The 16,353-nt window shown below is 35.9% G+C and overlaps 1 protein-coding gene across 3 annotated transcripts in view; it reads right to left on the bottom strand.

The window, feature by feature from the left end:
- Nucleotides 1-16,353, bottom strand: part of NRIP1 (nuclear receptor interacting protein 1) — a 300,299-nt gene that overhangs the window by 88,978 nt on the left and 194,968 nt on the right. The window lies entirely within an intron of this gene.

Raw genomic sequence — 16,353 nt, 5'->3', positions numbered from 1 at the left:
GGAATTGGCTCACATTGTTACAGAAGCTGAGAAGTCCCGAGATCTGCAGCTAGCAACCTGGAGACCCAGAAGAACTGATGGTGTAGTTCGTGTAGTTCCATTCTGAAAGATGAAAGGCTCAAGACCCAAGAAAAGATGATATTTTAGTTCAGGTGGAAGGCCAGAAAAGACATGTCCCAGCTCAAAGCAGTCAGGCAGAAGGAACTCCTTCCTACTAAGGGAGGGTTAGCCTTTTTATTCTATTCAGGCCTTCAACTGGTTGGATGAAGGCCACCCACATTAGGATGGGCAATCTGCTTTACTCACTCTACCAATTCAAATCTTATTCTCATCCAGAAACACCCTCACAGACACGTCCAAAATACCATTTGACCAAATATCTGGGCACCACGTAGTCTAGTCAAGTTGACACATGAAATTAAAGATCATACCCATCAGATTTCCAGATTAAGTCCCAAAGCCACTATAGTTCTGCTTCACTTTTTCATACTTATTTTATTGATGTAGAGAGTGATCCTTTGCTCTCAAAGATGGGAGTTCTCAGGGTGAATGCAACACACATTTGTGTGTACAGCCTAAAATGGCAATGAATAACCAATACCTACTAACATAAGTAATGACTCCACTGAGTGACTCGTGGCATTTTGCAGAGTCTTAGTTTGATTTGATTTCTCAAAATCAGCCACCCATATCTCTGTGAAACTACTGCTACTTCTGTAACCCACAAGTCTATAAGAACTGACTTTTTTTTCCTCCAAAGTTGTGCTTCACTGGGTATGTCAGTCATTTGCTAGTAGTCCCACTTGAAAGCTTCGTGAAATAGTCACTCAGGTGCAATGCTCATATTCAATCTCGTCCTATGTCCAATCTGTTAAATTTGAAACCCAGAAGATAATTGCACACTTGTCACCCTGCTTTTGTTACTTCATTTCTATCATTATTGCTAGCACAGATAAACGCACTCAAAATTGGCATATAATGGAGAAGCTGAATAAGTATTAGAAACCCCTTTATACCTCTAGCACAGAAAACACACCTCTACAGTTGTACAACTTGACCCATAATTAAATGTCATTGAAGAGGCAAGATATATGTATTTCTAGTGAATAAGTGGACTTCTTGATTTATTTTACTTATGAAAGATGGACTAATGACATATGCTTCAGTGAGATGTTATCATGGATATAGCTGATAAAATATAACCCTGTGTGTTCGAGAAGGGGTTTGAAAATACGTACTCAGCTCTGTCCAGGAGCTTAAATAATTTACCCCAAGTCTTTTCTATCACAAGCATCCAGGTTATTCTACACCCTTGAGACCATATGGGAATCAGGAGGTGGAAGTCAACTACTGTCAGTTATAAATCTGAAAAGCATTAGATGAAGGAACACACGAGGAAAAATATCGTCTCCAGCATTGATATTACTTGTACCATTATTAACAACAACACAAGTTACAAGTGTCTTACTGGAAAAATGATGAGAACAGACTTTGAAAAGCTTAGCTAAATAGGAATGTGTAGTTATACATACATACTCCCTCTTTGTCTAAAAAGTCCACTTCAGTAAAAAAAAAGCTATATGAGGCACAGCAGGCCCAGTACCTAGGACCAGAATACTTTTTGAGGCCCATGAAAATGTCTTACTTCTTTAAAATCAGGAGAAAAATTCATTTCATGTCAAAGAAAATGTTTTAATGTATAATTATATCTTTAAATCAATGTAATCATAGAACATAATTTTTACTAATTGTGTTTAGGGATGATGGGGCCCATGAAGACAAAAGTGTTAAAAGCCCATAACAGTCGCAATGTGGTCCTGCTCCCCAAAGCTATGTTTACCCTATGTAGCCCTGCCTCCCTGGCCATAGCTGATTGAAACAGGAATAGATGCCTGACTTACATCAGGTCTATCAGATTCTGTCTCCTATGGGTTTGGAATTGAGATTTAAACTTAATATTAATAAGTACTTGTTAGTTTATGGGACCTGCACCTTTTGTAGCCTTTGGTACAGTCATGTGTGTGATACAGTGATCTGTCAGCAAGAAAGAGAAAGGAATAAGAGATGATGTGGCCTGTGGGACAGAGAGAATGAGATGGGGAGATGCTGCCTGAGTTCCTGGTGTTCCCTAGTCTCTGTAGGCTGGGGCTTGGTTGTCCAGACTTGGAATCTATGAGGTGTCCCAGTCTCCTTTCTTAAATTCTATTTTTTGGCTAAGCTGTTTGAAATTTTTTTTTTGCTAATTTTAATCTAAGAGTACTGCATTAGTTTGCTAGGGCTGCTATAACAAAGTACCACAAACTGGGTGGCTTAAACAACAGAAATTTATTATCTCACAGTTCTGGGGACTACAAGTCTGAGATAATATTATCAGCAAGGTTGGTTTCTTCTGAGGGCTTTGAGGGAAAGCTATGTTCCACAATCTCTCTCTGGCTTGGAAATGTCTATCTCCTCTCTGTATCTCTTCATATTGTCTTCCCTCAGTGTGTGTCTGTGTCCAAATTTCCTCTCCTTATAACAGTCATACTGGATTAGGGCCCACCCTAATAAGCTCATTTTAATTTTATTATCTCTGTTAAGACCCTATCTCCAAATAGGTCACATTCTGAGGTATTCAAGGTTAGGATTTCAACATATGAATTGGTGGGGGACACAATTTAACCTACTACAAGTATTAAAACAAGAGGGTAAATGTAGATTAAATTGTAGAGTACCAGCGTATTATTGTCATTGATATTTTTGATATATTTCTTCCATTTTATTGAATTTGAATTTTTTTTTTTTTTTCAGTACACGGGCCTCTCACTGCTGCGGCCTCTCCTGTTGAGGAGCACAGGCTCCGGACGCGCAGGCCCAGCGGCCATGGCTCATGGGCCCAGCTGCTCCGCGGCATGTGGGATCTTCCCGGACCGGGGCACAAACCCGCGTCCCCTGCATCGGCAGGCGGACTCTCAACCACTGCGCCACTAGGGAAGACCTGAATTTGAATTTTTAAAAAGCACTTTAACACATAGAGTAAGTATCTCTGTAGAAGCAGTCTAGGGGAAAGGATAATTGCACAGGGCAGAGGTGATGGCTAGAAGACTTGAAAGTGGAGACAGCATCCAAAATGGTGTGGAATGGTTTTTTGGGAATGAATCTCATTTTCATATTAAAAGCTGCCTGTGCAAAACCTTCATTCTAGTAACTTGGACTTTATAAACCATGTTTTGTTAAATAATTCTCATATATAGACAGAGCCTTCAGAGAATGTAACAGAAGTTCCTAAGTACATGTGTTAGCATTCCTGCAATTTCTGGACAATGGTATATAGCACAGTATATCATGTAATGTATAACAAGAAGCTGGGAATCTAAAGATAGCATTAAATTAATGAAGTGTTGTACAGACAAGGGACATTCTCATTATCTTTCATTGTTATTCTTTTTTTTTTTACTTGTATTTATTTATTTTGGGCTGTGTTGGGTCTTCGTTGCTGCGCATGGACTTTTTCTAGTTGCGGCAAGCGAGGGCTGCTCTTCATTTGCGGTGCGCAGGTTTCTCATTGTGGTGGCTTCTCTTGTTGCAGAGCATGGGCTCTAGGCACACGGTCTTCAGTAGTCGTTACACGCGGGCTCAGTAGTTGTGGCGCATGGGCTTAGTTGCTCCACGGCATGTGGGATCTTCCCGGACCAGGGCTCCAACCCATGTCCCCTGTATTGGCAGGCGGATTCTTAACCACTGCACCACCAGGGAAACCCTCATTATTTTTAGAAATAAGTTTTTGGGTCTTAATTTCTTCTCACATTCTTTTTAAGGAAGATTGACTGTAAAAATAATTGTAATTGTATAAGTTGCTTCAAAACTGTTTAATAAATTAGATGGAAGGGAAATAAATAAATAAATAAATGGCACTTTATATGTTTCCTCCTCCTTCCCCTAAACTTGACTACCATAAACTTAATTTTGCCCATAATTTTCTTAGGTTTTAAATTTCCAAAACATGATACAGTATCCCATAATAACAAAGAAAATGGACTGTAGAATCAGACCACCTGAGTTCAAAGCCTTCCTCTGCCTCTATAATGCAGTTGTAGTCAACCTATTTATTCTCTTTGTGTCTCAGTTTCCACCACTATAAAGTAAAAATAAAAAGAGAACCTTATTCTTAGGGCTGTTAGGAAGATAAAGTTAATTGATATAGATAAAGTTCTTGGCGTAGAGAGAGTGCCATCGAAGGCTTTGCTATTATTATTGTAGAGAATGGGCCCTGGTCTTCTTTTATGAAGTTTGCCTTTTATGACAGTCCTAAGGGACATCTCAGCTGCTGACTGCCATTCTTAGGTAGGTTAAAAGCACAGGTTTACCTTGAGGTGAGGTTGTCTGGGTTCAGATCCACCACTTTTTTCCCTAGCATCACAGAGTGTGTACCTTCACTTTCCCCATCTGTGAAATGGAGATAATGATACCTACTGTATATTTGTTGTTATAATTGAATGAGTTAATTTATGTAATGCACTCAGTACATACCAAGTGTACACCTACCTTAGTTATCATCTCTACTACTGGCTGAATTAACCAGGTGGCAATCCCTGACACTGAGCAGAGCCACCAATGACATAGCACTGACCCTGCTGAAGCTCATGGCCAGACCACTGCTGGACTGTACAGAGTTTTGTGAATTTTCAAATACTCTTTACTCTCTTGGAATTTATATTCAGAGTAAAAGTCCTAATTTAAATAGCTTTGACCTATGTATAAACACAACTTAGTTTTCTTTTTTGGTTTGTTTCAAACAATTTTTAAAAATATTACAAGAGCAGTGCTTGAGAAACATAAATCTTAAATTTGTCACTTTAATTGTAAGTTAAGAGCAGACATAACCTCAATGTAAAATACCCATAACACCATGCCATGTAATTAAATATTTCTGGACCACTGCTCCCAAAGAATGGGGTGGGGGAGAATTATGTATGAAACATATATTGATATTTATACAGTATTTATAAGTACCTAAAATTTTTTGGCCTCCCTTTGGGGAAAGGAATCTAATTTTCTGATTAATTAGTATAAGACAATTAATTTCCCTAAGGTATAGAAATCAATAGAATTTACAGATATTTGATAACAATTTGATGATCACTCTCTTCAAAATGTCTGTATATGTGACACAGAGAAAACAACAATTAGATGTAAAATATGTAAAACAAAGCTCTTATTTTATTTGCATTTCAGAGCAAGAACATTGACAATGCAGTATTACTTTGCTGATATTATAGCACAAGAAAGAAATTTAGTCACACCTCTGATAAAAGAGATCATCTTGGAATTCTATACTTGTATAATTGGGGAAGTCTAATACATAGAAGTAAAAACATTTCCCACAGTGGTGCTAATTACTGTACAGTATCCATAACCTTTAGAGCACTGAGCTTAATTCAAACAGAAATAACAGATGGTGTTTCAGGAAAACAAGCATTTATATTGCTTTTTTTCCCTTTTCATATGCAGCTATTAGAGACAGGCATGTTGGAAGTCTATTGAGACCCAATTCTATTTTGTTTTCTATTCTGCATTCTATATATTTTATTCAAATAACAATGAAATTAAATTAATTTTAACTTAAGAAAGAATATTATACTCATCAAATATCATGTAGAAAACATATTTTATTTATCTTGGCAAAAGTTCCATTCATTTGATAAGATAAAAGAATAAGCTTTTCAAATGTATACTGTATTTCAGATCATGATTTATTATTTTGTGCTCTATATTTGCTTTGGAAGTGGACCACTTTGGGAGAATTCAGATTAGAGCAAATGGAAATACTGGCTAGAACTTGAAACAAGTGACATCTTCTGACATCAATTTGTACCATTTTCTATAAACAAACAAAAAAACAAACCCTGAATAAATCTACAACAATAATTGAAAGACTTGCAGGCAGAAACGCCCAGAGAGGTTCTTTCAAGGGGATGACATCACGATTTATAATAATCTTGTTAAACTTAAAATATATTCCTCCTGAGTGTAGTTTTGCATATCTGTCTTTACATCTACTTTTTGGCTTCCATTTTTATTTATCTATTTCTATGAATATTCACTTATTCCAAACAAAAGAACTGGAAATCAATTTATTAGTGACTGAATTAAACAGCCCACCCCCTAAAGTTTTCCAAAAAGACTGAAGTCAAATTTTATTGTGTAATATATGGAACCCAATATATAGCAGACCAAGGTAGGATGACCTACACTGTGTGAGCATTATTTGTATTAGCTGCTACTGCTATGCTTACCATCCAGAGAGATTCCCCATCCTCCCAATAAAACAGCTGGATTCATTTGAATCATCAATACCCTCAGGTAAAAACTGTGTCAACTATTTGCCCTAATTTTGCTAGTATATAGCCAGTATTAGGGGAGATGTTCTAATTTGATTTACTTTAACATGGTCAATTTCAAAAAAAAAAATTGATCAGTGATAGTTGTTCTTTACAGCCCAAACCCCCAAACTGATGATACCTCTCTGAATTGATTTAGATTTGGTCCTGCTTGAAAATGACCTGTCTAGATTCCCCTTTGCCTTGTTATTCTAAGTCTCTGCTAAAACCAACACATACGCTATGGTCTGACCATCAGGACTGCATTATAAGTGAGTTGATATCTTTCATGGTCATTTGGACAGATTCTAAAGCAGTCTTGAATTAAATAGTCTTTATTCTGTTAATGTCATGTTACACAGAAGTTCCAGTCTGTAACATAAGACCTAATGCAAATACGCCAAGATCTCACTTTAGCTGGGACCACCCTCCTTGATATTATTCTTAGAATCTCACAAATAACCTCAGGAATTGGTTCATTCCTCATATCAGAATATATGAGGACAGAAATTGGCTCATGTGATTAGACTGAAGACAAAATTTTCACTAAACCATGAACTCTATTTGGCAGTGGAAGTGACATTTTTTTCAAAATGAGTCCCATCATGAAAGCCATTGGTCCACTCACTCCACATCAGTATAAATCCTTGCTGAGTCTAGAGATTTATGTTTTCAGTTTGGCCTTCCTTTTCATTACTGGAGAGCTTTAATTTCTTTTCATTACTTAGGGTTCTCTCATTTTCTTTCCTCACCTTCAATGCTCTGCATATATTACACACCTGTATTTGTCTTTGATAATGGAAAAAAAAACTCATCACTTTCAATGCTTACTCGACATATCTTCATTATCTTGGGAATATCTTCACCAAAATATATTAAAATGTCACTAGAAAAAAATGAATGCATATAAAACATATGAATATTGCTGGGCTAGATCTGTATCTCTATCTCATTAGTCAGCATGCAGCCTCTTGGCTGAATGCCTACATTTCAAGCCCAGCAAAAAACAAACATCAAATAGATTTGAGAGCATCAGGCACAAAAAGGAAGAGTCCCATTTCTGTGTTATTGTTCTACCAGTTATTTATCAATTTACGTCTTTTCCTTAGTCTTTTTCTTTTCTTTTTTTTTTTTTTTGCTTCAGAGTCAGGCAAATTCCATTTGTTCCTTTTTCCTACAAATATTTATTGTGTGCCTTCTATGTGCCAGGAGCTGCTATAGACACTGGGAACAAAGAATGAATAAAACCAGTAAAGTCCTGGTCTCATAAAGATTACATTTTAGTAGAAGATGAGAGTCAGTAAACAAATAAATATACACATTGTTAAATAAGTGGTAAGGGCTAAGAAGAAAAAAAATAAAAGACAGGGTGAAAGGTAGCATGTGCTCTGGGGACAGGGGGGATGCTATTTTATCTAGGGATACTTGAGTAGAGACTTAAAGGAAAATAAAGAAGCAGGTCACATGAGTATCTGACAAAAAAGTGTCCCTGGCAGAAAATGGAATGTGCAATAAAACCCTTCATAATATGAACTGATCAAGACTGGCTTGGAGATGTCAACTCCCAAGTAATGAACAGGTCAGAATTGTAAATTGTTTAAAATATCATACACTATTTTATTTTCTTAGATATTTTTCAAAATTCCTCCAAAGATATTGTTCACGTAACCTTTACTCATAGTTTCTAAATTCTTACAAGTTTGTATTACAAAATTGATGACTCTAAACTTCTTCTATTTAAGGTTGTTTTACATCTTTGAATCAATGGTGGGTGAGGTTTTATTGTACTGTGTAGTTGTTTGGTTACTTGCTAAGAAAATTTTCTGCAAGTTTCCAGACTGTGGGTGTATTGGGAGCACAAGCAGTATAACCAGATGTCCTCTTTCTCATTTAAGAGCTTAGATTTCAAGTGACACTTGCATATTTTTCATATAGACTGCTGCATTTCGTAGTAGAATGAATGTTCTCTGCAATGAGATGCGGTGATCTTTGAAAATGAATGTAAATCCCTATCCTCAGAGGCAGTCTCCAAAGGCAATCTGAAAAATGCATCTAGATGTTTGAACATAAACAGTGAAAGCCAGAGGAAAAGAGTCCTTACCAAATGGAGTAGAATACTAAGTGAATGGAATGTCAGCTATTTTATTCTTGCACAGGAACAAAATGTCTCCTTTTTATTCCTTTTCCTTAGTGTCTGTAACCATCAAATGATTTAATTAATACTTGGCATTTAGACAATAAATATTATACCCCTTTCTTCTTTGATCATAAGACCAGCAGGAAGATAAGCAAAAAAGTAAATATTTCTAGAGGTTCACAAATACCTGAATTCAAACTAATAGCAGGTGCAAATGAGAGATAACACTTTCATCACTGGATTTAAGCTGCTTTTTAACCTGATAAAGTCTCAACCTCAACATTGATTTTTCTCTAAAATAAATAACTTATCTGGAGGAAGAGCAGATGAATTTACATCCAGCAGAAATAATTTAGGATGCTGATTCTCTAAGGTTTGTTGTAAGACTAAGAAATATTGACCAAGAACAACAAGAAAATTCCCATCCAAAATAATGTGAGCAGTTAAAAACTTTATTTTTGTATTTTGCCTTTATTCTCAGTATTTCCTGTAAAGAGCTTAGTAATCACTCTTTGTCATTTATCTTCTCAATATTTACATGTATAAAATAGTGAAGGGAAAATAATCATTTCTAATGACTAAAACAAAGAGGGTTTAGATAAAATTTTAAGGACCTAAGTGGATTATTGGAGCAATTAGACAGATAATCCCTGCAAAAATTCACAAATGTGGTTGAGGCAAACATTGTTTTGTTAGACTTTATGCCTATAGATTTCAGATAATCACCTTGATTTTCTCTTTACTCTTCATGAAGACACACAGGCTAAGTAATTTGTGTAACATATATTATCTACATGCTGCTTTCAGTACCATCACCTGTTTAATCAACATTTATGGTTAGTTGACTTTTCTTAATTAAAAAAGGAAGATTAACTTAGCCATTAATTTACCATCTAAAAGTATAAGCTTCCACCTTGCCAAACAAATAACTAGCACTTGCAAATGACTGTGTGATTCCACTTGACTGATTTTTAGTGACAACATGGCGTAGTGACCTTAAGAGGGGATAACATGGTACAAATGTAGTGTAAATATATATCAGGTAATGTTAAGTGAAAAAAGTAGACCACACTACTGCATCTCCACTATAATTAAAACTGTTAAAAGTAAGACAAGAAATGAATGGAAACAGGGAGAAAACATAATGGGTTAGTTCATTGCCATCATCAAAAATTTGGGTTCAACTAGATTTAGATTCAACTGAAATTTAGTGAATCCCTACTATGTATCAAACACTATGCCAAGTTCTTTCATTCTCCTTTATCTCATTATCTTTCATCAATCTTGTAGGAATGGTTTATTATTATCCTCATTTTACCTAAGAAAAAAATAAATTTCAAAGAAAAGACTAGATTATATAACTTTGTAGAAACCAGAATAAGCCAGGGTCTCTGATGTCTTTCATGTATTTCTTACAACACATAGTGGTTTAAAAATAAATAAAGATAACTTGAAAGCCTAATCAGTTCAACTATCCAGTGGTTTAAAAAATACACAATAGGGCTTCCCTGGTGGCGCAGTGGTTGAGAGTCCGCCTGCCGATGCAGGGGACACCGGTTCGTGCCCCGGTTCAGGAAGATCCCACATGCCGTGGAGTGGCTAGGCCCGTGAGCCATGGCCGCTGAGCCTGCACGTCCAGAGCCTGTGCTCTGCAATGGGAGAGGCCACAACAGTGAGAGACCCGTGTACGGAAAAAAAAAAAAAAAAAAAATTTGCTATATGTAATACACTAGGCCTCACTGTCATTAGGTATGAGGCTTTCAGGAATTACGTCTTGCATTATACAGTAGGACAGTCATAGAAGTCCACGTGGATAAAGCTGCAATGGACTGTGGAAAGAGATCCAGAATATACCTCTGTGAAGAACATTTATTCTGAACTCCTCTTATCTGTCTAAAGGCAGAGCCTCCCCAAAGAATTCAACTATCATAAATCCCTTTTCCAGGGGGTTTTTGTGGCCATGAAAAAGGTGGGAAAAGACCACTTGCACCTGCATAAACAAACATTATCACAAACTTTCTTATCTCCTGTTTTTTCCTCTAAGAACCCATTTATTTTTTCTAAAGAAACCCATCTTTTTCTGAGAATCCTTTTCTCACCTCTCCCTTTCCACTTTTAAGTTAGATATATAAGCCCCTAATCTTAGCTGTTTAATGAGCCACTTCATTTGTGTACTCCCATGTCCAAACAAATAAACATTTTTTTTTCTCTTGCTAATCTGTCTTTTTTATCGGCTTAATTTGCAGTACCCCAGTCCCTTAATATAAGTGGGTAGAGGAAAAAGATTTCCTCCCCAAGAGTTTGGTGATGAGAATAGGATGGTTGGAACTCATCAATCACTCTGGAGGCTGCCATATTGAGATATTTTACTATAAAGAAACATATGCCTCTATACATTATGAAACTGTATATTCATAAACTTGCCAGTATACTAAAGAATGCTGGTTTGTAGCAGACAGTTCACATTGCCTGCATGTTCTTTTTCTCTGGAAATTGAGGTTACTAAGTGTTAAGAGTTGTAAACAGGACCTCCCTGGTATTGCAGTGGTTAAGAATCTGTCTCCCAATGTAGGGGACATGGGTTCGATCCCTGGTCCAGGAAGATCCCACATGCCATGGAAAAACTAAGCTCATGCCCCTCAACTACTGAGACTGCACTCTAGAGCCTGAGAGCCACCACTACTGAGCCTGTACTGAGCCTGTTCTCTAGAGCCCGTGAGCCACAACTACCGAGCCCACATGCTGCAACTACTGAAGCCCACACACATGGAGCCCACGCTCCACAAAAAGAGAAGCTACCACAAGAGAAGCCCAGACACCTCAACGAAGAGTAGCCCCTGCTCACCACAACTAGAGAAAGTCTGTGCACAGCAATGAAGACCCAATGCCACCCAAAATAAAAAAGAATTGTAAACAGTATATGTGGATAGAACTAAGACTAATAAGATTGAAGAAAAAAAATCCTATGCAAAGTATTTAAAGAATGTAGAATGTTTTTATTAAGGAAAAAAAGGAGAGTAATCTTGCCCTGAAGTAATTTTTTAGAGGTTTTCAACACATTGTTCCAAAACAAGAAAGAGGAAAATAAAGGACAAAATCCTGATGGAAATAGAAAGTTATAAAGAGTTGGCAGAAAAGAAACAGGAGAAAGAAGAGAGCAAGAAAGTATAGCTTATGTGGTTAAGATTGAATGGATTTGTTACAAGGAGCTTTATTATCAATAACCAGTGTAAAACTAGAGTTTGGTTTCCTTTATCTGTTAAAATGACAAAGTTTTCTTGGATTACTTGCCTGCTCTTAATAACAGATTATAAAAGGTTTTTCTTTACCTTTTGAGTAGATTCTGTGTCTTATCAGAATAATTTCTTGTTCTTTACATTGTCTTTATTATGTCCTGAAAATTAAGAGAACCAAAACTAAGTTCTCTAAATGTTAGAAGAGCTAAGTTGTGTATTTGTTTTAATAATCATATAACCTCCTATATTTACTTAAAATATTTTTTATTGGGTAAAAGTCACATAATATAAAACATACTATTTTAACCATATTTAACCATACAGTTCAGTGGCACTAAGTACATTCACATTATTGTGCAACTCTCACCATCATCCATCTCCCGAATTTTTCACCTTCCTAAACTGAAACTCTGTCCCCTTTAAACACTAACTTCCCATTCCCCCTATATTTACTTTTAAAATCTTTTATTATCACTTTGGTTGAATAGTATTGTTTCATATTGATCTGTGATCCTGTTTAATCAAGTGTTCAAACCTTTTGACCTTTTTGATAACTTCTCCAAATCAAATTCTAAATAAAGTCTTATTGACCTTGAACTGACCTTGAGATTTCCCGGAAGGTCCCTGGAAAATTTCAAAGAATTTCTTTTCTTACCTTGTAAAAAGAGAGATGTCAAACTAATTAGGTTTATTTGATAAGCTAAATTGTATGGGAAGCATTGTCAAATAAGTAGAGATACTTACTTTCCTAGGTTATAGTTGTATGTGTATATGTTATTAATGTAAGTATGTCAGAAATTATATAAAGTTTTTAGAAATTTGACAATGTCCTTACTATCCATAATATGTCTTGGTATAATTTTATCAGTCATAATTCCAGTTACTTTTAAAAGTCGTATGTGACAAAGTCATCTAAATTTCCTTTTCAATTGCCTTATAATAAACTCTCATCAGATCTTTAACCACAGTCATTTAAGCCTTTAGTGATTCACACATAGTTACTGTTTTACTCTGATTCTTTTCTGAAAGTTCTTACAATCAGCTATTGGCCAAAGTGCTTCATCTTCATCAAAAAGGACTGTCTCAGAGACTCATGAAAAGGACTATGACAGGTACTCTGAAGTACAAGCTTCTAATGGCATTGCTTAAATAACTTTAAGATCATATACTGGAATGAATAAGGATTTCCACAATGAATGGAAAAGCTAATGAGTTCATAAAACCACTAACCCAAGATCAAACAGAATAAGAATTAATTATGTGGAGCTGAAAGAACTAATGAAGAAGGATTATGGTTTCATTTTTGACTTTTTCTCAGAGTATTACTGTTTTTTTAATGATCTGTTTTCTTGATATAAAGAACCTCTTTCTTTTAAGCTATCTATACACAATAATTGAATAGATTGTACCTTGTAAGTAAAAATGAAGCATTTATCTTTTTCTTGTTACCTGATCCCTCCAGAATGCAGAAACTCTGGCAATATAGTTATTTGTGTAAGTTCAATAAGAATATTTTCTCCCTGTAACAGGACATAATTGAAAACGTTAGTTTTACTAAAGCTTTCACTGGAATGTCATATTTGAGAATGATGTGCATAGCATCAGTTATAACCATACAGTTTTAAGAAACTAGGTTGACTTTATAAAGCCAATGCTTACAAAGCCCTGTTTAAAAAAAAAAACTGGTGTTGTATCTGATTTATAGGATTCCAAGCCTTACAAATAAGTAAGGATAGTAACTTCCAAACCAGCTCAGGAAATGTAGAATATTTGGGGAACCTCAAGAAGAAACAAATTCACCCAAATCTATAGATACTGCAATTAAAGTCTGATGGCGAGTTCTTGGCTTGACTTCCTGAATTCAAGAGGCTTTAAAAAGTTCCAGCAAAGCAAACTTCAAAAGGTCTATATAGTCAATTTCCATCCTTGCCTCATTTATGTAAATGACCAGGCCAAATTTAATGAAACTAGACTTATTTTGTAAGCAAGAGTAATTTTACTTTGCTTATTTTTGATAAAAATTGGGGTCACCGTAGAGAAAAAAAATGTTTCTTTGAAAATCTGTAATGCAACCTTGTGGGTTATCAGATTCTAGTCCTATTCATTGTCTTTGAGCTGTTTTTGCCTCTTTCTAAACTGGATCCTGCAATCTTGTATATTTTGTCAGCAATTATCTTTCTAGTTTTACTCTTACCCTCCTGACTTGGCATCACTGAGGACTAAAACTGCCCTTTTCCCAAAGAGCTTCAAGCTGAAGCTAGATGAATTAATACAAAAAAATCATCACCATAACTGTGGATCACTCAAAACTTTTACTAGAAACCTGCATCTTCCATACTCTGCTCCAGGAAATAACCATGACTGTGACACTGTCACTACCATCCTTACTATACCTTCTAAAGACACTTTGAATGGAAAAACAAACAAAACAAAACCCCCGGGTTTGTAGTCTATTCTAGTCATTAATCTTTATTTTTCTTTTGTTTCCATAGAAATATCCCTCATTAAGTGCCTAATTGCTTACACCATATAAAGGTCTAACTTTGGTGGGTGCCCCACCCCTACTTGTACCACTGCCTCCTGAAATAAGATATAACTGTATAATCTTACTGACCTATTCCCAGGACTAGAATACTGATTCAATGAGATATGGGGCAATCAGACAACTCAGCTTATTTACGAAACTTATGGGAAGTTTCAGACAGGGAAATTAAGGGGTACAGAACATAACAATGTGTATAGTTTTTTTTTTCTGAACTTCCCTTATCTGTCTAAAGAGATTTCTCCCCAAAGAATTCAACTATCATAAATACCTTCTCTGGGGCGTGGGAGGGGCACTTTTATGGCTATGAAGAAGACAGAAAAAGACCACTCACACTGGCATAAACAAACATCACAAACTTTCTTATCTCTCATTTGTTTTCCTAAGAACCCATTTATCTTTCCTAAAGAAACCCAGTTGTCAGTCCCGTAGAAGTTTTTTCTCCTTCTCACTTTCCCCTTTTAAATTAGAAATATAAGCCACTTACTTAAGTGAATAGTGGATAAGACCACCTCAACCTCTGCCACAGTGATTAAAGATTTAGTTCTGCAAAAAGAATGGGCTCAGAAGATTTAAAGGTAGTAAATAAATGAGAATGCCCACTGAAAGGGGACAAAGGGACAAAAGAAGAGAAGAGAAATGTAGAAAAGCTGAAAAGTCAATAGAAACAAAGCACTCTTTGGTTGATATTAAAACAAGCCTATAAACTAAACATTACATAAATAAATATGGCAAAGTAGGGCTCAGTAAACTAAATCAATTCTTTATCTTACATAGACCATTGGAAAGTAAACATTGGACTGAGAAGAATTTATGTTAGCCCAAACACTATTTAGAAAATAGGATTCTCATCTATTAAATACATTTAAGTAATTTGTACTTAATTCCTTTCAAAAGAGTGGAATGAAAAAATTTGTAAATGCTTCTTATTGTTCTAACATGATCAGAATGAAATTCCACATGCAAACTAGAACTTTCTAATTTCATGCTCAAACTAAATCTCAGATGAAGATGACGATGACCTCTTGGAAAGAATTATAAACCTGGAATAAGAAACCTTGGTCCTCATCTTCACAGTACATGTCTATATTTTGTCTACATTTTCTAAGGCTCTTTGCCACTATAGATGGCTTTCTAGAACCAGCCCAATGAAGCTGACATGTTAGACATCCAAAGCTAATAAGTCAAAATGCCTAAAGAAAAGGCAATTATTTTGACCTAGAGGCCACAAAATATGGGCATTCCATACAATCCTCCCCCACTACCACATCTCCACATACACAGATCACACTAGGTGTGTCATTTCCTAAGGTTGGAAGACAGGTCAACTTATCCTCAGGCCAAGAATTATAGCTGGATGTTGTAATCTGAAAAACTTCCTAGGTATTTTCCTCCAAAAGTTTATCCCCACACTTGCTTTACCGCCTCACTGTTAAACCTCTCTTTGGGATCAAAGATCTCTCTTCAGATTAAATGACAGTGTAAATGTGAAAAAAATCTGTCCCAGTGCTAGTCACATAGCACATCCTCAATTAAATGCTTACTGGAAAAAAATGAGCTATACCTCCGAATAAATGCCTTAAACAGTTACAGAAAGAGTCACCATTTCATGGCCACTTCATAACCAATATTGACTGTACAATTCTCTTTCCCTCTTCTTTAGGCATGTGGAGAAGTGCAAGCTCTGTCACCATTCTTTCTACTTATCCTGCTCCATTGCCTCATAACACTTGCTCCATCAATAATCCTGTATTTATCTTGTATTTTCAATCACTTGTTTTACACTGGCTTTTTCTCTCAGGCCATAACTATGGTCAAATCTCTCACATATTAAAATGATCCACATTTGGCCCTGTTTGATCTTTTAATGAGTAGCCTATCTTCATCCTTCAGGTCAAAGTGTTCTTTAAGGAAGTCTGTATGCAGAATCCTCTTTCTCTGATCAAGTCTCTATTCAAACATTTTAATCTGGCTTCTCCCTTACAACTAAAATGTGGCAAAAATGGCTACCACAAACTTCTTAGCTGCTAATTCAGGAGCTTCTGTTCAAAAGCCATATTATTTTATTTCTTTTCAAAA

Source organism: Mesoplodon densirostris, chromosome 5, assembly GCF_025265405.1.
Source record: "Mesoplodon densirostris isolate mMesDen1 chromosome 5, mMesDen1 primary haplotype, whole genome shotgun sequence".
Classification (NCBI taxonomy): domain Eukaryota; kingdom Metazoa; phylum Chordata; class Mammalia; order Artiodactyla; family Ziphiidae; genus Mesoplodon; species Mesoplodon densirostris.
Note: the sequence above shows the minus strand (reverse complement) of the source record. Positions and strands in the feature narration are given on the sequence as shown.